Below are 25,271 nucleotides of genomic sequence, written 5' to 3'. Positions count from 1 at the left end.
TACATGGAAAAACAAAAGACCCAGGATAGCCAAAACAACCCTGTACAATAAAGAAACTTCAGAAGGCACTAACATCCCTGACTTTAAGCTCTACTATAAAGCTATAGTCCTGAAAACAGCTTGGTATTGACACAAAAATAGAGAGGTAGATCAACGTAATCCAATTGAAAATCCTGATAAGGATCCACACACCTATGAACACCTGATTTTTCACAAAGAAGCTAAAATTTTACAATGGAAAAAAGAATGCATCTTCAACAAATGGTCCTGGAATAACAGGATGCTGGAATGTAGAAGACTGCAGATAGATCCATATCTATAACGAGGTACAAAGTTTAAGTCCAAATAGATCAAAGACGTCAACATAAATCCAGCCACACTGAACCTCTTAGAAGAGAAAGTAGGTGGTACCCTGGAACTAATTGGTACAGGAGACTGCTTCCTGAACATAACACCAGTAGCACAGACACTGAGAATGACAATTACTAAATGGGACCTCCTGAAACTGAGAATGTTCTGTAAGTCAAATGACACAGTCAACAAGACAAAATGGAAGCCCACAGAATGGGAAAAGATATTCACCAACCCCACATCTGACAGAGGGCTGATTTCCAAAATATGCAAAAAACTCCAGAAGCTAGTCACCAAAACACCAAATAATCCAATTAAAAAGTAGGGTTAGGTACTAAATAGAATTCTCAATAGAGGAATATAAAATGGCTGAAAGACACATAAGAAAGTGTTCAACATCCTTAGCCATCAGGAAAATGCAAATCAAAACAACTCTGAGATACCTTCTTACTGCTGTCAGAATGGCTAAAATAAAAAACACCAACAACAGTTGGTATTCTAGTGGATGTGGAGAAAGGGGAACACTCCTCCACTGCTGGTGGGAGTACAAACTTGTACAGCCACTTTGGGAATCAGTATGGCAGTTCTTCAGGAAAATGTGAATCAATCTACCACAAGATCCAGCTTTTTCACTAGTAGGCATATACCCAAATGATGCACGTTCATGCAACAAGGACATCTGTTCAACCATGTTGGTAGCAGCATTATTTGTAATATCCAGAATCTGGAAGCAACCTAGATGCCCCTCAACTGAAGAATGGATAAAGAAAATGTGGTACATTTACACAATGGAGTACTACTCATCTGGGGGAGGGAGGACAATGGAATCTTGAAATTGGAGCACAAATAGATGGAACTAGAAGAAACCATCCTGAGTGAGGTAACTTTATTTGATATTTTAATGCCTTTAATTTAAGTTGTTTTCCATCTCATCTTAATCATCTAATTTTATTTGTCAGCCCACAGCTATGTTGAGGTTCTGTCTGCTTTTGAAATTTAAATATTTGTTTAAGGAACCCAATATACCCTCCACAGTTTTGTTAAAAATTGTTTGAGGCAAAAAGCAGCACTCCCTTTGACCATAGTGGGGTTTGAATGGGAAGGAATTCACAGTGGCCAGCTGGAATCTTTCAGAAGTATAAAGCAGTGTCTGTGACACAGCCATGCCATGCTGCAAACCGTGGCACCAAAGGAAGCCGAATATGTGTAATTAGAATATCAATATTCTTTAGTTCTTCAAATTTTATTTTGCTTAGAATAAAAATATTCATTGTAATAATCCATGGATTTCAACCTCTATAAAAACATGAAGGAAGCTTCATAAAGTGTGTGTGATTAGGAAACGGAAAAGAAAAAAGCTTAGGGAATTACCACAGGGCCATATTAACACAGGCACACTTAAAGGCAGAAATAATGAGTTTCTGTTATATAATTTCAATGATATTTGTATTCCCCAATAATGGATTTGATCTTTATAATTAAAAATAAGAAATAAAGTTCATTGGGATTTAGCTGTGCTGAAAAATTAATATAGCTTAATTTTCTCCTACCATAGTTTTTCTTTCAGCTAATATTTGATGTTCTCTCAGTGAAATTCTATTTTTTATTTTCTTTGCTATCTTTCTGATGTGAATAGTTTCTTAAGTTTATGACTCATACTGTAGGTAATTTTTTCCATCAAAGTTATTAATGGTGCTGCATAGCAACCCTTGATCGACCTTAAATCTGCTCTGGAAGTTGTATTTAATTTTTGTTGAATGAGGCTAAGAAAATGTGTTGGAAAGAGTTTAACAGAATTTGTCTCTCAGTGATGAGTGATGAATTTAAGAAAACAATGAAAAGTATATAAATATTCTGGATTCATATCTAGGTATTAGTGCCTTACCTCACCTGATGTCAATGCTCTGTTGTCAAGCACTGTCATTTGTCTCATAATGCTTACTGTTTGCTCATAGTGTTTAACTATTAATAGATGTAAGATGTAAACATATAATGTCTTCCAGGGATAGATGGGGTATCACCTCTATCTGTTCTCTAGAATTGAATCAGTTTGGATGCCATTTTATCTTTAAAAACATTTTTATTAGTATATAAAATATGTCAATTTTTGTTAAATTTTTCAAATGTTTTAAGATATTTTGACTAAACAAAGTATTATATGATCTGTCATTAGCACAAATGATTAAGGATTTGAAATGGATAAATTTAAATGTCCATCTAATATCCACTTGACATTAATCCGTTCATAATACTACAGCAATATTAAGCAGCCAAATTATGCAAGTAAATGATGAAGAAAAAACTCCTATTTGCTGCTTAAAATATTTTATAAGTTAAACTAACTAATAAACATGATTATGAAATATAGTAAACTATTTACTCTGTAACTACTTAAAAGATGTGTGTGTGTGTGTGTGTGTGTGTGTGTGTGTGTGTGTGTGTGTGTGTGTGTGTGTATTGTGTGTGTGTGTTCAAGAACACAGAACAGTTGTGCAAGTCAGAAACCTACTTGTCACAATTCAGCCTTCTTCAACCAGGAAATGATCTCAGGTTGTCAGGCCAAGCTGCAAATTCCTCTATTCATAAAACAGTCTCTGATCCATTAGAAAATATGTCTAAGGATATTTATATTACTTATCATATAGTTAGAAAGTGATTTGCTTGTCATTTAATGTCTGCATGTGAAGGTGCATCATAGCAATGGCCTTTATATGTGCCTTGAATGTGGAATCATCTGAATTGATTTCATACATTGATTGTTTTAAATGTACCCAAGTCCCATTTGGAGATAATCTCTGCAGATGGCGTCCAAGCAACGATCTGCCTGAAACCTCCCTGAGTGACTCTAAAGTTTGGGAAGCACTGGTCTACCAAAAGCAATTATCAACTAGGGAGGAAATAAGTTGATAGAATCAAGAATAGTGGTCTGCAATAAGGTAATTCCTGCAAATAGAAATTGGAGTGCTGTCCCACCAAAGGGTCCAATAATGTCTCTCTAAAGTACAAAAAGGAACCAAGTATCCTCACATATTTTCCTTGAGTAGACTCTTTATCAAGTACTTTATGAGGAGGAAATAATGTTACTTTAAAAGGAGGGAAAGAGAAGAAAGCAAAATATCTAAAGGAGTTGGTGATCTGAACCTTATAGTTGGGGTTGAAAGCAAGTTTTGACAGAAAGCAGGTAGTAGGACTCTTTTTCTGAGTGTTTCTTTGGCAGTAAACTTCATTTATTCTATAGCACAAGAACTTTGCATCTAGATTTTAAACTCTAGAGATATTGTCTTTTGCTATATTGCCTTGGTGGCTTTACATTTACATACTCTGTCTTTTGTTCTCTAATTCACTGATTCTAAATGTGACTGGTCGCTGTTTGGTTTGTTAGGGATCAGGATGAGTAAGACAAGTAGGGAAATTAAAAACAACTTTCCCCTCTCAAATCAGAGCACTAGAACCTAGGCTTTCACCCAGGTTTGTCAAAGATCTGCTTTCTGTCATACTTTGTTTTCAGAATGATTTCATTATCTATTTCTAGTGTTTCTATATAAATTTAATCAAAGAATAGAGTCTTTAAGATTCAAAAGTATAACTGAAAACCCAATATAATTATGATCACATTAAGTACATTATACAGAAATATCTAGCAGAACACAAAATAAGTTGAGAAAAAGCTGCTGACTTCAAGGGATAGGAGCCTGTGACTGATGAGTGTCTGTGTTCTTCAGTTCTATACTTTCACCATGTAACAAAGCCACATGAATAAAAAGGCTTAGCCTGCATAATGTACAAAATCAGTACTGCTGATACTGTAAAATAATGCACACATCCACTCTGCAAAACTTTGAAAGTCCTCTAAAATTGTAATTATAAAATTACTGTGGGATTTAGAAATTTCAATCCTGAGAACATAAATCAAGAAATGAAACTTATGGGTAAATAAAAAAACATGTTTATTTATTTCATAGTAGCAAAAGAGTAAGAAAAATATACAATTATCTCATTGTCCATTAAATGATTAATAAGTAGTGCTCATATCATAGGATCTATAAAATAGAAATTAAGTTAGCAATGCAAAGGCATGAAGCATGCATAAAAACAGTATGAATGAATGCAGAAACTATTATTTTGTCAGTCATTAATGTATAGAATTGCCAAATCTAGCCTTGTCTTGACTCCTTTGCTCATCACTCCTCCCTCTATGAAACTGTATTCCAGTAGTTCAGTTTGGTGTTTAGCTGTGGGGCATCTGCTTCTGCTTCCATCAGCTACTGGATGAAGGCTCTAGGGTGGCATATAAGGTAGTCATCAGTCTCCTTATTGGGGAAGGGCATTCAAGTTAGCCTCTCCACTATTGCTTAGATTGTTGGTGTCATCCTGGTAGATCTCTGGACATTTCCCTAGTTTCAGATTTCTTTTTAAAACTATAATGGCTCCCTCTATTATGGTGTCTCTTATCTTGCACTCCTCTATTCTTTCCCTAATTCAACTTTCCTTCTAGCTCATGTCCTCCTCTCCCCTCTTCTCCCCTTCACTTTCTCCTAGCTCCCTCTCCCAAACAGCTGACCTGAACAACAAGGAGTTCATGAAACCCAGACTGATAGCTGGGAAACCAGCACAGGACTGATACAGACTCCCTGAACATGGGTTTCAGTGAGGAGGCTTCCACCATCTATGGGGAACCTGGTAGTAGATCAGTAGTTATCCCTAACATATGAATGGACTTTAGGAGCCCATTCCACATAGAGGGATACTCTCTCAGCCTAGATACATGAGGAAGGCTTAGGCTCTGCTCCACATTATTATGATAGAGTTCTAGTCCCCCATGGAAAGCCTCACCCTCCCTTGGGAGCAGAAAGGGGATGGATAGAGGGTTAGTGGGGGACAGGGGAGGAAGGAAGGGAGAGGGAACTGGGATTGTCATGTAAAACAAGCTTGTTTCTAATTTAAATAAAAAATAGAAAAAAATAAAAAAAAGAATTGGCAAATCTATAGAAACAGAAATTAGGTGGCAATTTTCTGGGACTCGGTACCTGACATTGAGGAATGTAAATAAAATAGTCTTCTATGACTTCCACTGGGAGATATGTAACTGCTCTAAAGGTTGATTGTAACAATTAAACAGAACTTCAAATATACTAAAAATCATTTGATTGTGGTACCAAAATGAGGGAACTGCAACGTACATGATATATATTTCAATAAATGTGCTTCTACAGAAATTAAGTAAGTGTTGTGAGGGTGCCTGTTTAATAGATTGTCTGATTTTATCATATTCCTCAATGTGTTCATTTTCTCAGGAAACCTCCAACTTTGGAAAGACTGACTAATAGCCATCCTACAATGTCATCTTCACAAGACTAAGTTCTTAAGATAAGGGGGCCTGACCCTCCCTAAGTCTTCTTGTCTAGATGTGTGATTTCTATCTTCCTCTCACAGGCACTGGCCATCAAGCTGTGATGGAATTGCAACACCCTCACTGCCCTCTCTATTTATGTGCTGTTCAGCTTGGAGCATCCAAATCATGAGCTCATTAGACTTCCCCTAGTCACACATTGCCCAACTTCTACATTCGTTCCCTTTACCTTTTGCTGTGATGAAGTATTTTACAGAAGCAACTTGGGGGGAAAGGAGGTTTTTTTTTTTTTTTTTTTTTTTTTTTTTTTTTTTTTTTTTTTTTGGCTTGTGATATGAGACAAGAAAGGGACAACAGGAAAAACAGGACAGCAGATGTGGCTCTATCCAGGACAGGAAGAACTTGCATTACAGCTTCTTCACAACTTAGTAGTCTGAATTCAGAGGACTCAAGGCAGAACTAGAAGTCAATAGCACTTTTCAGGCTCTGCCCCTAGTAAATCACTTTTGCAGCTAGCCAGTAGCACCAAAGTGTCACAGCTCTGTGAAACAGTATAATGTAGATATGAACCTGGAAGGAATTTCATATTGAAACTATAACATCCAGCAGCAGATATGTTCTTCAGTTAACTCACACTGCACAGTCTAAAACAGAAAACTGAAGGAAGACAGCTCATTAGGGATGTATCTTTTGTGCCCAGAATTTTGGCACATGTGAGAGCAAAGCACCGATCAAACACCAGAATGAGTAATTACTGATCTAGAGAATGTTTACCTAGAAATTAAGAGTAGAGACATATTGATGTGCATACTTTATAAAAGTTTCTATGCTTCTGAAATCAGTAAAAACTAAGTCTTTTGTATTACTTAGTTCTGTGAAATAAAATCAATCCCTTATCATGGGGTAAATAGAGGACAACCATTAATACTAATTATTCCACTTTGACCTCAAGCACTAATACATCTACAGAGGTGAATAGGCTTAATTTTAGATAAAGGACATGCTCTAATTTAAAGACAAAAAAACCCAAGGTTTTTTGGGAACATTTCACTCACATATGTTTAAAACAACCAGAACAGAGGATTTTGGTTTTACTAGAAACTTTCCAAATTACTACATGCAATTTCATTTTGAATTATATCTCTGAAACAAATGATTTCATCATCCAAAGATGAGTTTCTCAATCTTTGAAATGATCTTCTCTAAGATGGGAGGTGATAATGAATCTCTGTGTGAACATCAACACTCATATTTTTAAAACTTAAATTGAAAGAGTTCACAAAGCTGTATCTATTCTGACTTGCTAGTGAGCTCCTTGGTGTAAAGTTCTTACAAATGATCAATGCCACCAGCTGCATACAGAGTGCAGGTGGTGCTATGGCATTTTTAAATTATTCCTCCTTGGCATACCCACACAACAAAACCTTTGTTTCTATATTGACTTCTAATTTTTTGCATCATTTGTGCTACTTCCTCAATGTCTATTATCATCTCAAGTGTGAGTACTATCTTCTGGAATTGAGTTTCTTGCTGTACTTGAAACAAGTTAGAACAATTTAAAAGCCAAAATGCTTCACCTTTTTGAGATAGTCTTAAAAGAATAACAAATAGATATGATTTTCTTGATGGCTTATTTTTCAAGGACTGTTGGTATTTAAGTACTCCCTTGCTTCCTAGAACTAACACATATTTCTAATATACAGTGAACTTTCTTATTCTCAGCCATAGAACATGACATTTTAGCAGGGATCCTTATTGCTTTCATGAGGAGAATGGTATTGGACCTGGAACTTGGGTTCTAAGTATGGTTAGAAATTTTAAATTTCATTTACAACTAAAATTATTGAGTAGAAATATAATGTCAGAGTTTGTAAATCCAGCCACTGGCACCTACCTGTGTTTGTTTTACTGAGTGTTCTTTCACTACTATTCCATCCCAAGGCATGTGTTCTATTTCTGAAATTGATCACTAACTTTGGTACTTTATTGAAAATTAATCTTTCTCGGTGAAAATTATATCTCTACCTGCTAGTTTCTGAGGGTTCTGACACCTTGACATCACTTTAAATTAAAATATCCTTTAGAGGATCCTATGGCAGTATAAATTTGACTTTTCATTGTGAAAGGAAGGAATACCTCTAGTTATATGAGTTCTCTGTGAAAATAGGGCTTTTACTCCCCCTCTACTCCTCCTCCAGCTCTCTTCATCCTCTTCCTCTTCCTTTGGTGCCAACACAGAGAAAAGAGCATCGGTATGAGTACTCTTCACTATAAAGTATGTTTTATTGTCACTCCTTACCTTGCAGATGCAACTTTAACTTTTCTATGATTTTATATACAATTAGCTAAATTGAGGTTTTGTTGAGTAAACCTGAATCCTAAACTTGGGGTTCATTTTCATTTTACTTATGACCTGACAAAACTTTAAGCATTATGAGCTTTTGGTATTAGTTGTCTTATACAGTGGTGATTTTATCTTTTCTTTTATTCTATGACTCTCAACTGTCTGGGTGTGATGTTATTGTTTCTTAATCATTCTTCGTGATAATTGAATTACAACATTGCTCTCTGCATTTTCTTCCCTTCAAAACCTCATATATACCCCTCCCCACTCTCCTTCAAATTCATGGTCTCTTTTTTTTTTACAAGCTGATATTGTATTTGTATCTTTCTTATTAAAATTATTAGCTCCTTTTTATGTTTTTCCCTTTTGAGAATTTTTTTTTTACTATTTTATTTTACATACTAACAGCAGTTTCCCCTCCTTTTCTCCTCCCATTCCCTACCTTACCTCTCTTCTACCCACACACCCCACCCACTTCTCTGTCTCCATTCAGAAGGTGTAAGGCCTCTTGTGGGAGTCAACAAAGAATGACATATCAAGTTGGGGTAGGACCAAACTCCTGCCCTCTGCATAAAGGCTGAACAAGGCATCCCACTATAGAGAATAGGTTCCATAAAGCCATCATGTCTGGGTCCCACTGAAAGGGACCCTACAAAAGACAAGCTACACAACTGTCACCAGATGCAGAGGGCTTAGGTAGGTCCCATAATGGCTCCCTAGCTGTGAGTCAAGTGTCCACTAGCTCCCACAAGCTCAGGTGAGCTGTCACTATGGGTTTCCCTATCAACTTGACCCACCGCCATCGTTGCTCATATAATCTCTTCTCCCTTTCTTCGTCTTTGATTCAGAGTTCAGCCCAGTACTTGGCTGTGGATCTCTGCAACTGCTTCTATCAGGTACTAGATGAAGGCTCTATAATGACAATTAGGGTAGTCTCCAATCTGATTACAGGGGAAGGCCAGTTCAAGCATCCTATTACTATTTCTACTGGTATTAGCTGGGGTCATCCTTATGTGTTCCTGGGACTTTCCCTGGCACCAGGATTCTCATTAGCCCCACAATGGCCACCTCTATCATGATATTTCTTTCATTACTCTCCTCCTCAGTCCCATCCCTAACTGGACTACCCTGATCCTTCATATTCCCATCCCCCATCCTTGTATTTATCCTCTCTGCCCCATTTACCCAGTATATCTCATCTATTTCCTCTACCCAGGGAAATGTGTTCCTCTTAGGGTTCTCCTTGTTACCTAGCTTCTCTGGGGCTGAGGATTGCATCCTGGTTATCCTTTGTTTTACATCTAATATTCACTTATGAGTAAGTACATACCATATTTGACTTTCTGGGTCTGGTTTACCTCATTCAGAATGATTTTTCTAGTTCTATCATGTAATTATAATCCAATGTAATAAAAAATTCCCATTTCCTAATTAACATGTTATAAGCATGAGTAAAAAAAAAAACAAACAAAAAAACTAGGCCAAGTAATCCATTACTCACAACTTTTACAAAATATATTGACTATTATGTGTACTTCTGTTCTAGGTAAAAGAGGGTAGAAATCAAAAATAAACCAGGAAGCCTGCTCCAAAGGGTCAACCTAAAGGGAACAGGGACGAGTCCACATGAGAAAGTTTTGGTTTGTGTTATTTTGAATTACCATTAGCTTCAGCATTCACTGTCATGTTCAGTGATTCCCAGTCATTCCCCCTATGGAAAATATGCAAAGACACACCCACCTCCCCACCTGTCCTCCTGCCTTACAGGGAATTTACTATCTTTAATTACTTCATACTCTCTACAATAGGAAACGAGCAAATTTCAGCCATTACATCAAAATATTTTCAACATGTGACTCAGGTTTTACTCTAGTCCTCAGTCTGTTACAACTAATACCAAGACAGTTAAAATACATTTTCCTCAGTATTTCTGAGTAATTAAAATAAAAATATAAAAGAATTCTTGAGGAAAAATATGCAATGCTTTTTAAAGAGAAATTTGCATCTAGGAAAGAACAAATTCTTAGGAACATAAAAGCATTTCCAGAGAGCCAAATTAATAATAGCAATATATATCAGCTTTAATAAATCTCAGGGCCTAGAAATTCATACTTACAGGTTATTTTCATAAAACTTAATATAAGCCTTCTAATATTTCATTTGTTAAATATTTTATTTGCTTTTTCTGTGAATTTCATTAAATGTATATTCTGTATTTAATTTGAAGAACAGAATCAACTTAGTTAAACCACCTTGGATGACAGTGCTCTCCATGAAATCTATAGTCCTTATAAGAAAAACCCAAACTCAAGTCATGGAAAAACTCCTTTCTGATTTGGCCATTGAATTCTAAGAGAACTGCAAAACATATAGTTTATGACCATCACCCTTGGTTGCCTTCCAGAAAATAAAGATAAGATTCTATTACTAAAGATACCACATATTCAGACACAGGACTTGTAGGAATAGAGGTAGAACTGACCTGAAGGCCTCCTTCCTCTAGACTAGATTTTATAGTACTGGGGAAGGATCTCTGCAAACTAGCAAGGGGGGAAATCAATAAAATAATTTTAACCAATTGCAACACCTACAAACCAAAACAGTGACCAGAATTACAAGACACTGGCAGTTATATCTTGAGAATAACCAACAGCTTCCTACTTGCAATTACGATCTAGTTAATAGGAAGGAATTAATGCCAATCAATATTAAATATCAGTAATTGGTGAGGCCATGGAAATAACAGAAGAACCTACTACTTACTAATTTTCTAAACCAGTGTAAATTCTAACTGAATCCTAAAATACTTATTCATATACCCATGAGAAGTTTAGCTATCTCACCTCATCACAGAACATCTTTTGCAGAATAGGCTATCATAGAAAGCAACAACTCATCATCCAAGTTTCAGGAAACATCATGGAAGATGGGACAGAAAGATTGTAAGAACCAGAGAACCAGGCTGAATGCCTTGAAGCATTATCAAATCTCAAGAAATCAGCTCTAAACACACACACACACACACACACACACACACACACACACACACACACACACACACACACACACACATCAACAATACTAAATTAACTCAAGAGATTGATTTTATAAATTTAGATGGATAGATGGTGATAGGTAGGTAGATGATAGATAAACAGACAGACAGATAGATAGATATGGGGTACATAATAATTAAAGAATAAAAGATCAAAGAGTCATGGGAGACATCGTAGGAGTGAAGAGATTAGCAGGAAGATGAATCGATTTCAATGTAGTGTTCATATATATATATATATATATATATATATATATATAATTTTCTGAAAATAAAGAAAAGGGGAAATAGGAATATTTAACATATACTCTGGTGTTACTGTACTCATTTCCTAGTAAATTAGTCTCATCTAGGCAGTGCTGGTTTACTCAACAATTAGTGGTGAAAAGAACTTCTTTTTCTATGAAGGAGCATCCTGCAAGTGCCTAAATGTTGCTTTCTCACCCTACATTTTCTTTCCCTTATACTAATGTTTTGTCTTCAGTAAGAGAGTAAATGATGCCCAGTTAAGGCCCTGGCTAGACAAAATTAAGAATGAGTTGCAAGTGGACACAGTTGTGTTTGAACTGCTTTCTGTACTATTTTAGTTCCTGTGATAACAAAACATTACTAGAAGATTTAAGAGGTTCAGTGAGAGGTTTCATTGTGTTGTGATGGAGAGAGCTTATTAAGAAAGTGGAGCTCATCTCATGGTGTTCAGGATGGAAAAGAATATGCCTGTTCTGGCTCATTTTCTCTATTTATTCCACATTTTCCTAACCTATTGGTTCCTAACACATCCCTTCTGAATGGGACTTCTCCCCTCACCTCTGAACAGATACAATAGCATGTGCTTTTCCGATCTCCTCAGTATTTTTCAGCCAAGTCAAACAAGCTAAGCATCACTCCTCTCTTGTCAAGACACAGGTTAGTATGTGCCATTAACTATGGTTCTCCCCTCCACTGAATATACCACTGGTGTTTACTTGTACTGTTTATCAGATCCTCCCTTAAAATCCCCATTTATTTCAGTTCACCACATCTCACTGCTTCCATAAAGTTATTGGAACAACAAACATTATTTTTTTCTGATTATGGTTCAAAAGTAAGTCTGGGAAAGATAGAAGAATTTTTTTTCACTTCCTGATTTTAAGGCACAGTTTTTAACTCTCTAGTAATTTAGATATGAAATACCAGAAATCATGCCTCAAATGTAACTTGGGGACAATTATTTAAAATAATGCTAAAATTCTATTTGAATGTTTTCCTTAATCATCATGCATTTCCCAGCAGTTTTAGACATGCTGTCACATTTTTGGGACCATTTGTGTTTGGAACAAACAGACATATCTCAGTTCATAAGCAAAGTCAAAGGAAAAATTAATTTTAATACACAGGCCTTTGATTTATAGGTAGCTTTTCAGAAATATATCTTTTCAGCAAAGTGAGATATTCTCCATGTTATATAAACCTTTATCCAAATAGAAAAACAAACACATATTATATATTTGTCATATTTTTCAGATGCCCTATCATGGAACCTGAATGAAATTCATATTCAAAATATACACATAAGCAATTAGAAAACATTAGTCATGGTAGGCAAGTGAACATTTAGATTAATTTACTAGGTACTCCAACTTAGAAAATTATTAAATTCATACTTTTATTAAAATATTTTATTTCTAAAGATGTGAAAGGTCATTTAAGATACTGAAAACCAGTTGTTCTAATTAACTTGCTCAATTCTGAGAAACTAAAATCTTAAATATGTAAAAATCACAGTATCTGCAAAGCACAAGAAAATGAGGCCTCAATCCAGTAATAAAGAAAAATAAAAACACAATTCAGTGTGTGCTAACTAGTTTTGTGCTACATAATATTAGTGAATACTAACAGAAAATAGAGAAGTGAGGATGTTGGACATCTAACTCAGAGTCTTGGGAATGCTAAGCCAGTGCTGTACCAGTAAGAAATATCCTTAGCCTGGATGTTTTGAGTCAGGATCTTGCAATGCATCTCAAGATGTTCCTGAATTGAATGTATAAGCCTAACTAGATTGGAAACTTTTGCAATCTGATCTCTGCTTCCAGAATGCAGGAATTATTGGTTATTACTGCCTCACTTGGATAAATTGATTTGTGTTAATACTTAATTTATCAGTTATAAATTGAAGTATGCAAGAGCAATACATCTATGGAATAAAAAGAGCTGTTGAAAGTCACATTTTTTCTTGTCAAAATGCCTTAGGCCTCTGCCTAAAGTTTGCAAGCCTACTTCTATGTGACTCTTACAGAGTAATGAAACTTTTGAAGTAAAACAATTATACATGAGTGAAAACTCAGAAAGGTTATGACAGGCATTACTAAGGTCATCTCTATATAACTTGGCTCAAAATATTTCCCAATAATAATCTTCAATATCATAATATGAACTTAAATAATGCAAATAAAACATGAAAAGATTTCTTGAGAGCATTTGATCCTTAGTTCAGAGGATTGGAAATTTTGGTAATGATCACCAGAACTTACCATGTGCCCTAATGGATATGAAATTTCCTAAAAAAAAGAAATGCTATAAAGCCAGTCATGATCCTGGATGTCCATTTTCTGAGTTAGTATGGTTGTAGTTTAAGAACTGGCTCTAGTTCTTAATGCCTAGTTTGGTAATACCTACCATCTATAGGCTTTGGGAACTCTTTAAGTTAGTTTCAGTTCTCTGTTGTGCCAGTATTTCTGCCACCATACTAAGTCCCCCACCAATAAAGTACAACAATCATTAGCTCATAACCTGACTTACAGTTTTAGAGAATCTATTCTATGGTTGATGAAGCCTACTGTTTACCCTTGTGATGGCACATGGTGGTTGAAGAGCTTGGTGGAGCAAAGCTCTTGGCTTTAGAAATATTACAAAGAGTCTGGTATAACATGTTCCAAGTTGTAAACACATGCACACTTGACAGACATTCTAGGCACCAGCCATGGCAACAATTTCATTTGGAGATCTTTTCCTATTCTGTGTAAGGACATCTTCATTGCATCATTATTTGTAATAGTCAGAACCTGGAAACAGCCTAGATCCCCTCAACTGAAGAATGTATAAAGAAAATATGGTACATTTACGAAATGGAGTACTACTCCGCAAAAAAAAAAAAAAAAAAAAAAAAAAAAAAAAAAAAAAAAAAATGGAATCTTGAAATTTGCAGGCAAAAGGATGGAACTAGAGGAAACCATCCTGAGTGAGGTAACTCACTCACATAAAGATAAGCATGGTATGTACTCACTCACATATGGATTTTAGAGACAGAACAAAAGATGACCAGCCTACAATCCACACTACCAGATAGGCTAGGAAGCAAGGAGGACCTTAGGAGAGACATACATGGTCCCCTAGAGAAGAGGAAAGGGACAAGATCTCCTGAGAAAATTTGAAGCATGAGGGAAAGGGAAAGGGAGTTAGGAAAAAGGGAAGGAGAGAAGAGAAGGGGGAGAAGGACATTAGGAAACAGGAAGATTGAGTCAAGGGAAGAATAGAGGAGAGCATTAAAAGAGATACCATAATTGAGGGAGCCATTATATGTTTTAAAAAAAGCTGACACTGGGAACATGTCCAGAGATATACAAGGATGACCCCAACTAAAAATCTAAGCAATAGTGGAGAGGCTACCTGAAATGTCCTTCCCCTAAAATGAGATTGATGACTACCCAATATGCCATCCTAGAGCCTTCATGCAGTAGCTGATGGAAGCAGAAGCAGACACTCATAAGCACTGATCTGAATTCCTGGAATCCAGTTGCAGAGAGGGAGGAGTGATGAGCAAAAGGGTCAAGACCAGGCTGGGAAAATTCACAGAAACAGCTGACTGGCACAAGAGGAGCTCATCCCAGAGTGATAGCTGGGAAACCAGCATAGGACCGACACAGGCCCCCTTGAAGTGAGTGACTGTTAGGAGGCATAGGTAGTCTATGAGGCCTCTGGTAGTGGATCAGTATTTATCCCTAGTGTATGAATGGACTTTGGGAGCCCATTCCACATAGAGGGATACTGTCTTAGCCTAGACACACAGGGAAGGGCCTAGGCCCAGCTTCAAATGATGCAACAGACTTTGATGATTCCCTCTTGGAAGACCTCATTCTCCCTGAGGAGCAGAAGAGGGATGGGACAGGTAGTGGTTGGGGAGCATGCGAGAATGGGAGGATGGGAGGATGGGAGGATGGGAGGGAGAGGGAACTGTAATCGATATACAAAACAAGATTGTTTCTAATTTAAATTTAAAAAGAGAGAAAAAAATTTAGTTGGAAACTTAATATGTATGGGCAGGTATTTTTTAACCTCTATCTGTAAAATCACAGTACAGCAAACAGAATGCACTATGAAGAATGCACACTTAGAATAAATTAATACAATCAGATTTTCCTAATTTCTTCTTACAGACACCATTTGTATAAGGAATACAGTGAAAATTTGCAATAGGCAAATAATCAATTTATAATTAAGGCTACAGTTCAGTTTAATAAACTGAAGTAGTCTCAGACTCAAATCAAAAGAAAACTATTCATTTTATTCAAACAATCAGTTTCTATGTGCAGTTTTAAATGGGAATCAATTTGGTGAAATATGGTATTAGTGAACAACTATTGTTTATGTTGCACACTTTGTAAATTTCAAATGTAAAATGTTCTCAGGATGACCATTCTGAAAACCATAGAGAGAATAACTAATACATAGAGAAGTCAGCACATCTATTTTATTCATCTACAGTGTGAGAAAAATTAATGTCATCTAAACTTCCCTCATTATTTGTCTGAAGCAATATATTCTGCAAGCATATTTTTTCTCAAAAATGGATCTTAGTAGGATTATTAATGTAACAAAAGTCCAGTCAATTATAATTCATCAACAGAGACCTTTGAAATTAACAAACACCTAAATTAATGATGTATATTTTTGTAGCTGCACAAGACAACATTTCCCACTTCTTAATGTTGTGAAGATTGATTAACATTAATCTATTTTAATTTTGCATATTTACTTGACATAAAATAATGAATATATGTAGAGCCCAAATTGGTGATTATATATATTAAATCAGTGCATTCTCTTATAGTTCTAATAAAGTAAAAAAGGATAATATTCCAAGGCAGAGATAGCAAAGGTTCACATGAGAAACAATAAGAATCAAATTAAATTTGTCCCTGGATAGCTCACATAAGGTAATAGAATACTTAGTATGAATAGAATACTTAGTATGAATATGAATTTTACCTGCTATTTATACATTAAACATTAATAAACTCACTTTCTAAATAGATATTCTAAATACAAAAGACAGTACACACTACATATGACTTTACTATAACTACTGGAGGCATGAACAATCATGAGTTTGTGTCCTAAACTCTTCTGACCTCACCACTCATGTATCATAGCTGATTATCATTTCTCCAGTTTTCTTTCAGTTAAAGCATAACAGGACTGTAGAGGAGCAAATCAGAATCTAAGGTTTCTCAATTGAATATCTTACATAGAAAGGAAAGAACCAGACCTGTAAAGAGTCAATAGGCAGTCAGTAGAAAGTACCAAAGATTACGAATGAATAATAAATCATTGCTAAAATAAAAGGACAGGTAGAGAAGCAAAAAAAAAGAAAAGAAAAAAGAAAGAAAGAAAGAATTCTAAAACAGAATCCAAACATTTCTCTTTCAGCTAATTTAATTAAAACTTGAGAACCTACTACTGCTACTTTCCCAAGACAGTGTAATTCTTTTGTTCCTTTCTGTTTGTTTTGTTTTGTTTGCTTTTTGAGACAGGGTTTCTCTACATATCCCTGACAGTCTAAGCATTTTCTATGTAGACCAGGCTTTCCTGAAACTCAAAGAGATCTGCCTGCCTCTGTCTCTGGAGTGGTGGGGTTAAAGCTGTGTACCAACACCACTTGGCATGAAACAGTATAATTTTTAATTTTATTACAAATACTTATTTGCATAGGTAGGTATGTCTTCGATCTATCAACTAAGAAGTTTCTTTTGAAGCAAAGTCCATTACAGAAAGAATAACTAGTCAAAATACAGGAACAAATGAGTATAGATTGTTCATTTGCATACAATCCATACACAGCAAAATCTATACCTAAGGCTAAGGAAACTTAACTGAAGAGAAGAGGGGACAGAAAGATGGTAGGAGTCTGAGACCCAGAGTTTTCTTCAAGATAGTGTTTAGTGCCCCCCCCAAAAGAGACCAAGGAGTGGAAAATGGGAGGGAACACAGGCAGTATCTGGGAGGAGGTGAGGGGGTTACAGGTGAATATGATCATATATACTATATGAAATACTCAAGGAATTGAGGAATGTTATTTTTAAATTTTTCTATTTACACAAAATTCTCATCAAGATAATAATATCATGCTCAAGTAAACCTTGAGTTTGATCATGGCTAAACTAACTACAAAACACATCGCTTAAAGAAAGACATAGTTTATATTTAAAGGACCAATTCCTGAACACAGTTGTGAATTTCATAATAGTTGTGGGGTTCTACAGGGAAAGATGAATATTGAGGTTGTAATACTTTTATTTTAGGGTTCAATTCATTCAAATAATTAAGGAAGAATTCACAAAGCCTTCCACATTATTATAAATACATTTTATGATATAATTTCATCTTTGTCATTTAGTACTAACTTTTAGTTTATTAACAATTATTTTTCAACACAGTAAAATAATAAAGTTTGTGTTATAAAAGGAATTTCCTTAGATTCCCCAAACATAAAAGAATATAAAATAATCTCTTCTATGAAATACTTTTTTGGTTTTTTTTTGAGAAATATAATGTATTCTTCAGTAGTGTCAGGAATGAGGCACTGAGAATGCAAAATGTAGCTTTAGCCATCATCTGTGAAACAGAAATAGAAATGCTGCTTTTGCAGATTAAGTAATTAATGAACCTTGGATTAGTTTTGACTGATTTGCTGTAGAGCTTTTACCTAAGATATTTTGTCAGCACCAAAAGTTATCCAAGATGTTTTGAATAGGAATTGAGACATTCCTGAACATTTCAAAATGCTTAAGTAGCATTCCAGAGAGTGTAGAAATTTTAAAATTTCCAAATATTATATATAAGATATAGCCATGCATATTTATAAAAATAAATTATTTAAGTTAAGCTAGTAGCAATGTATTTTGGTTAAACAAAGGCACATTTGGAGAGAACTGGATTAGGTTCTTTAAGAGTAATCAAAATACATTTCAAGTATTTTTAAGAAATAAGTAAAATATGATTTTTATGGGGTTTGTCATGACATGCATCATGAATCACTTAGTAGGATGACATACAGAAAAAATTATGAATTCTCTGAAGGAAATCACAAGCAGCTGTAGGCTAGCTACTGTTGACCACTGAGGAGTCTGTAGTCACACAGGTTTCTGAGCCACATGGAACTATGAGTGCATCAGTGGTCTGGGCACTCCCTAGGAATAGAGACAAGGATATCAGTTGTTTCTGTATGTCAATTGAAACATATCTTTGATATTAAAACTATCACATATCTCAGGAAACTTGAAAGGTGTGTGAGATGTAGAGAACAAATTTTAAAGATTTTTCCTGCTACTTATCAAAGAAAACTCTTAAAACACATAAGTATGTTTGATTTCCAGTTTTATTTATGCCATTTTTTGGTGGGGTTCCGAGACAGGGTTTCTCTGTGTAGCTTTGGAGCCTATCCTGGCTCTGGAGACCAGGCTGGCCTCGAACTCACAGAGATCCTCCTGCCTCTGCCTCCCGAGTTCTGGGATTAATGGCGTGTGCCATCAACACCCAGCTATCTATGCCATTTTTAAGATAACATTCAGAACATATATTATATATTACATATATATTTTTTATTTCTCTTATAAACATTTTATTATAAAATGCTTTTTAAATAATTTGTATGGGTGTGTATCACAATCCCATTATATTTTACTTAAACAAAATATATTGCTCATTCCACAACCAATCAAGGTTTTAAATTGCACTGTTTTTTTATCATTGTAAGCCATACCACATACATCCAGGAACAAAGTGAGAGAGAAAACTGGTCTTCGTAAGGAAGAGGAGGCTCTAGAATCAGCCCCCAGTCTTAATCTTGCTCTGTGGTGACTACCTATCTGAAATGGCTTGTTTTGCCCATTTCTACTACTTCTTTCTACTATGAAGCATTGAGATGTGAGCTACTAGGCTGTGATATTACATAAATAAGGCCAGAAATCTCAATATTTAAAATATACACTTCATTTCTCACAGAACTCATTACAGCTATCTCTCACTGGACAGCACTCCTTGGCAACTCCCTCTGTGTGGCGAACTGGGGGACATTCCCTCCCTTCCTGCAACTCTGCCTTTGCTTCAACTATACAAAGGACAGGGAGGGATTCAAGGACTGCAAAGGCTGTTTTACAGCCACATCAGTAAGTGGCAGGTACAATCCTTTGGAGGCTTAGAAATGGATTTCCTGTGCAATAAGGTAAGAGCAAAACATCCCTTTCACAGGTATCTTAAGTGGGAGAGTCAGAAGGAGGCAGCAGGCAGGAGGGAGGGGAAACTGCAGTTGGGATGTAAGTAATAAAAAGAAGAAAAACAACAGAATGGAATCATTGTCCTAACAAAGGGGTCCTTCCAAATAAATACTAACAGAAACCTGACAACATCATGTTAGCTAAGACTGATTGGAACTAAGTGTAAGTTCTTATATGCTCTAAAATAAAACAAGGAGGACTCATTGGATCTGAATGGGAAGGGGAACTGGAAAGGATTTCATGGGTGATCTAGGGGCAGATGGAGATGGAAACAAGAGGGATCCGTTGGATGTGGGAAGTACTGAAAAAGATGTCATTTCGGGGTGAGGCAGAAATCTGGTGCAAGGGAAACTCCCATGAATCTACAAGGATGACCACAGCTAAGACTTCTAGTGAAAGAGAATACATTGCCTGAACCTCCTGAGATTAGGCAAGACTGCCAGTGAACCTATATGACACTAATCCAGTCACAAATCCTTCTACCTACTATTTGTCCAGACGATTAGATATGCTGGGGTAAAGGTGACACAGTTTTCCGGCCTAAGACCTATGCCAAGAGAGGAAGTCCATCCCTGACACTTCCTGGAGCACCAAGTCACAGAGGCTGGATAGCCCAGAGACCCATGATAGAACCAAAAACTACGGGCAAAAAAAAATGCAATGTAATGATGCTTAATGATATTCTACTACACTCATAGATTTTTGCCTAGCCAGATAGTCATCAGAGAGGCTTCATCCAGCAACTGGTAGAAACAGATGTGAAGGCCCACAGTCAAAAATTAAGTTAAGCCCAGGGAATGCTGCTGAAGAGAAGGAAGGATTGCAGGATCCATAGGGATCAATGACATCACAAGAAAACTGACAGACTCAACTATCCTGGGCTCATAGGTGCTCACAGACACTGAACTACCAGGGAGCCTGCCTGGTACTAACTTAGACACTCTGGACAAATGTTACAGTTGTGTAGCTTGGTCCTGTTATGAAATTCCTAACAATGGGTCAGGGGCTGTCTCACTCTTTTGCTGGCTTTTGGAACTCTATTACTCATGCTGGGTTGCCTGTCCAGCCTTAATATAAGGTGAGGTGCTTAGTCTTACTGCAACTTGATAAGCTGTTTTGTTGATATCCATGGGAGCCTGAAATTTTTTGAATAGAAACTGGGGATAAGGTGGATGGGGGGCAGAGAGGGGATGAGGGAAGGTTTGGAAGGAGAGGAGGGAGGGGAAAATGTGTTCAGGATGTAAAGTAAATGAAAAATAAGTAAAAAATAAAACAAACCTTAAAAATAATTTTATTTGACATTTTCAAAATAAATAAAAAAGGTCAGATGCCATCTCCCACCTCGATGACTGCTGAATCTAACAGTTTCTGCACAAAACTGAAGTGTATTGGGAGACACAGTCAGTTCATAAGTTAACATGCTAGCAAGTGTGTATTCAGAGAAATGTAAGGCATTTCTATGCTGTAAGATAACTAGAATAGTTATGGAACTAAGTACATTTGGTACTTAGTAACAAAATCCATTCTGATCAGGTGTATTGTTTTGAATACACTGTATAGACAATATTCTCTTTCATTTTCTTAAATTTATAAATAATTTCATCATTCAAAGAGAAGGTGAAATGGAGAACTAATGAATAATAGCAGCTTCACAAATTGGTTGACTATATACAAGCAAATTACTGAGTGTTAGTTTAATAATTAATGTTATTAAGAACTTACATATTTGCTTGAGTCAGGGACAAAATAAAAGATTATGGTAATAGAAGGTACAGGAGTAGGTGCCATACACATAACAATAATAACAATCTACTCACTGGAGTTGATATGCTTGAGGATGGCACCATGCTTAATGTTGAAAAGGTAACATAAAATTGCAAAGGTATATTTAGATACCAATCATAGATAATATAGAATAGGAGCAATAGGTGGCTAATTTTATGGAGGGGATTAAGAAGAATGGATGTTGAATGTGGGTGTCAGTGAGGAGACCTTGGAGATCTATGGGACCTCTTGTAGTGGATCAGTACTTATCCCTAGCATATGAATGGACTTTGGGAGCCCATCCCACATGGAGGGACACAAGGGGGTTGGCCTAGGCCTATCCCATAGAATAAGACAGGCTTTAAGACCCCCTATGGAAGGCCTCACCCTCCCTGGGGAGCAGAAAGGGTATGGGATAGGTAAGGTGTTAGTTGGAGCGGCAGGGGAGGAGGGGAGGGAAAGTGAACTTGGATTCACATATAAAACAATCTTGTTTCTAATTTAAATGGAAAAAAGAAGAATGAATGTGAAGATGCTGAATACCACATCATTGGAAGAGAAGTTAGGTGCTTTGAAGATGTTTAGTGACCATATTGAGATTCCTGGGTGCAGAGGTGTGTCCAATTTGCTTACTTGATCAAGAGGCAGAAAATCCATTTGCCTATATGCAAATTTGTCTCTGTCTGTACTAGTTGGAAATGGTAAAAAAATATATAGAATGGAGAAAATAAAGGAATCTCATATTTTTACTGTGCAGTAGAAGCCTTTATAGAGATCATAGGAGCTCAGGGTATGAAATGAAATAAAATGGGTCAGTGAGCCTATATAAAATATGAGAAAGCCAATTGATTATCCCTCCCAATATTATAATTTTTGTGTTTCCAATTTTTCTTGGGAGTTAAATAGATAAGTTACTTTAATTACTATAATAATGACTGGTATTTAAGTGGCTAAAAGTTCTGCTTATGGTCTCTTTGCTAATCTCAAATATGGATTTTAATATCAGACTGAAAAACATCAAAAATCAAAGTTAGGAGCTCAACGGAGTAATAGATAAAGGCATATATACACCCAAATACAGTTTAGTTAAGCCAAGATGAAAAAGAAAATTATAAAAATTTATAATGCTGGCACTGAATTTTTAAGTGAAATAAACCATTCTCAGAAAAACAAAAAAATGATATCAGACTGAGTCACCATTAAATTGAAATATGAAAATGTTCAGCATTCTAATTACTACGTATGAGAGGCTGAGTAAAGCTTAAGTAATTAAGAGATGAGCTCAGGTGTTGGTGAACTAATTCCATTTTATCTGAGGACAAGACAGATGATGTTGAGTCGTGCTATTGCTTAACAGATTTGCAAGGGGTGAGTGGAAGGAATTCAATAAAACTTAACAGCATCTGTTTTACACCCTTCACCTTTCTCCCTCATCTACCTGCATCACTTGGTTTCTATGTGAACAAAAAAAGAAACAGTATCAGAAAAAAATGGTAGTCTAATGCCAGATACTCTAAATGATAGCAATGACTGTACCTTTGCAACTTCTGGTACCATGGTGTACACGATCCACATAGGGTAGCGCAAATTCTTAATAAAAAATTCAGAGGCAGTTTTCAGGGGGTGATAGTTGAAGGATCTGAGAAGCAGAGCAGCCAACCACTAGAGTTCTTACCCCTACAAATGATCAGACCAAAGGGACCATCCTGTCCTCAGGCAGCATCCTTAGACTGAGGGCTCAGACTGCATCCATCTCTCCATATACTTAGACTGCCCTGAGCTCCAGTATCCTCCCACCTTATATTCCCCTCTCTTTTCAGCCACGTCACTCCTGCCTCCACCTCCCAAGTGCTGGGATTAAACGCATGTGATCACACGTACTGGGATCACTTTTGTGTGACCTCTGTTTACTTTTAGACAGATGCAATATTTTGTACCCCAGGGTGGCCTTGAACTCACAGAGATCCATCTACCTCTGTCTCCCAAGCACTGTGATTAAAAATGTTTGTCACCACTGCCTGCCCTCTATGCCTAACCAGTATGGCTAGCTCTGCCCTCTGATTTCAATGCAAACTTTATTTGTTAGATCATAAACAAAATATTACCACAACACAGCCAGTTTGTACAGAAGGAAGTAGATAATTTTCTTCCATTTATCTGAGGGACATTAATGATCTGATATCTCTCAAATCTTCTAGTTGCCTGTGGGAGAACAGGGTGAAATAACACAATCAGAATTATGACAACCAAGCAGGGAAACCACAGAAAGCAAGCTGCTGCTTATCTTATTGAATCATTTTCAATGTTGAACATTCCTTCCTGATAGGGACTGCTGTCCCTCCCCTTCTGCACAGGATTTTTCTAGGTGACACAAGAGCCATACTTTGAGAATGTTTTGCCCTTCCTTATCTTTTTCAGATTTCCTTTTCTACTAGGGTATGGTTACATGACTACATTTGACAGTGTGAAGAACTTCAAATGACATTTCAGACAGAAGGACAGGCACATGAAACACCTCGCTGGGAAACAGGTGACATGAACTCATAGGCATGAATGAAATACTCATGTATCATGGATCTAGCAGAGGCCACCTAATTAATTACAATGATTTTTAGTATGATCTTTGTGTACAGGAGTTTGCATTTCATGTCGTTTCCCATCACATTACAGTTTGTGACCTGCTAGAATCACAGGAAATATCCAACATAGCTGAAGAATTATAGTAACAAGGTGGGGTGTAATTTAAAGAATAGAAAGTAATATTTAATATATGAATTCTTTGGTGTCCACACTTAAGTCTTTGTGGGGGAAGTTTATAAAACTTTGACTTCACATTTTGACTGATGAATAACTGCTGTTGTCTTGGAAGGATAGTGGCTCATTGAGTGTGTTGTCAAAATAATAGAAGTAGAAAATGAAGGCAGTCATCAAACCATCAGTTCTTCTCTGTAACAACAGATATATCATTTAATTCAAAATTGCCATCCTCTAACTCTGTATCTGCCATATATTTCCACAGCAATAGTGTGGAAAGACCACAATATCTCAGTGGCACACCACAATACACACTTATATTTTCCCAGAAATCTATTAACCATCTGGACAGTTACAGCAGTGCAAGCTGGCCTTGGTAATTTGATCTTTACTGATTCCTGCAGCTATAATCAGTTCGAAAGTTGGTAATAGATGACAAACCTAGATGGTCTCTGTTGGCTAGGCTGTTCTCTGCTTGCTGCAATTTTTCCCACAAGAGCTTTCTTATGAGCCAGACTAGATAATTCAGTGAAGTACAAGTTCAGTGAGAGTCCTTCTCTCCAAAAAGAAAGTGGACAGATGAAGTCACCCAACATAGCCTTCTCATTTCCATACAAAGAAGCACATACATGTATACATACATACATGAACACATATTCACTACATATATATATATGTGTGTGTGTGTGTGTGTGTGTGTGTGTGTGTGTGTGTAGACAGATAATAGATGATAATATAAATTAAGCTTATCAAATTAATTTTCATTATTTTTAATATCATCTTATCCATTGTTATGGTCAATGAATTATATATGGTGGTATGTTGAATAAGATATGGATGGTTACAACGAACGAATCCTCATCACTTAAGGAAGTTGAATCTATATATAAATGCTAAAACATCAAGAACTAGTAAAGACATGCCATTGCAGAAATGAATCTACTGAGGGAACCAAGTTATATTTCTATATAGTAAAGTATGCTTGTTGGAAGTTATCTATATCAATGATGGACCTAGAGCTTTTAAATTCAGGGAAAGTAAACATGTGGGAATCTGAAAATAGGGAAAGGAATCTTAAGCCTCTCTGGAGTAGTGAGAATGAAACATGTGCATTTTCACTTT

The sequence above is a fragment of the Cricetulus griseus genome, assembly GCF_003668045.3.
Source record: "Cricetulus griseus strain 17A/GY chromosome 1 unlocalized genomic scaffold, alternate assembly CriGri-PICRH-1.0 chr1_1, whole genome shotgun sequence".
In the NCBI taxonomy this organism is placed as follows: Eukaryota; Metazoa; Chordata; class Mammalia; order Rodentia; family Cricetidae; genus Cricetulus; species Cricetulus griseus.
Note: the sequence above shows the minus strand (reverse complement) of the source record.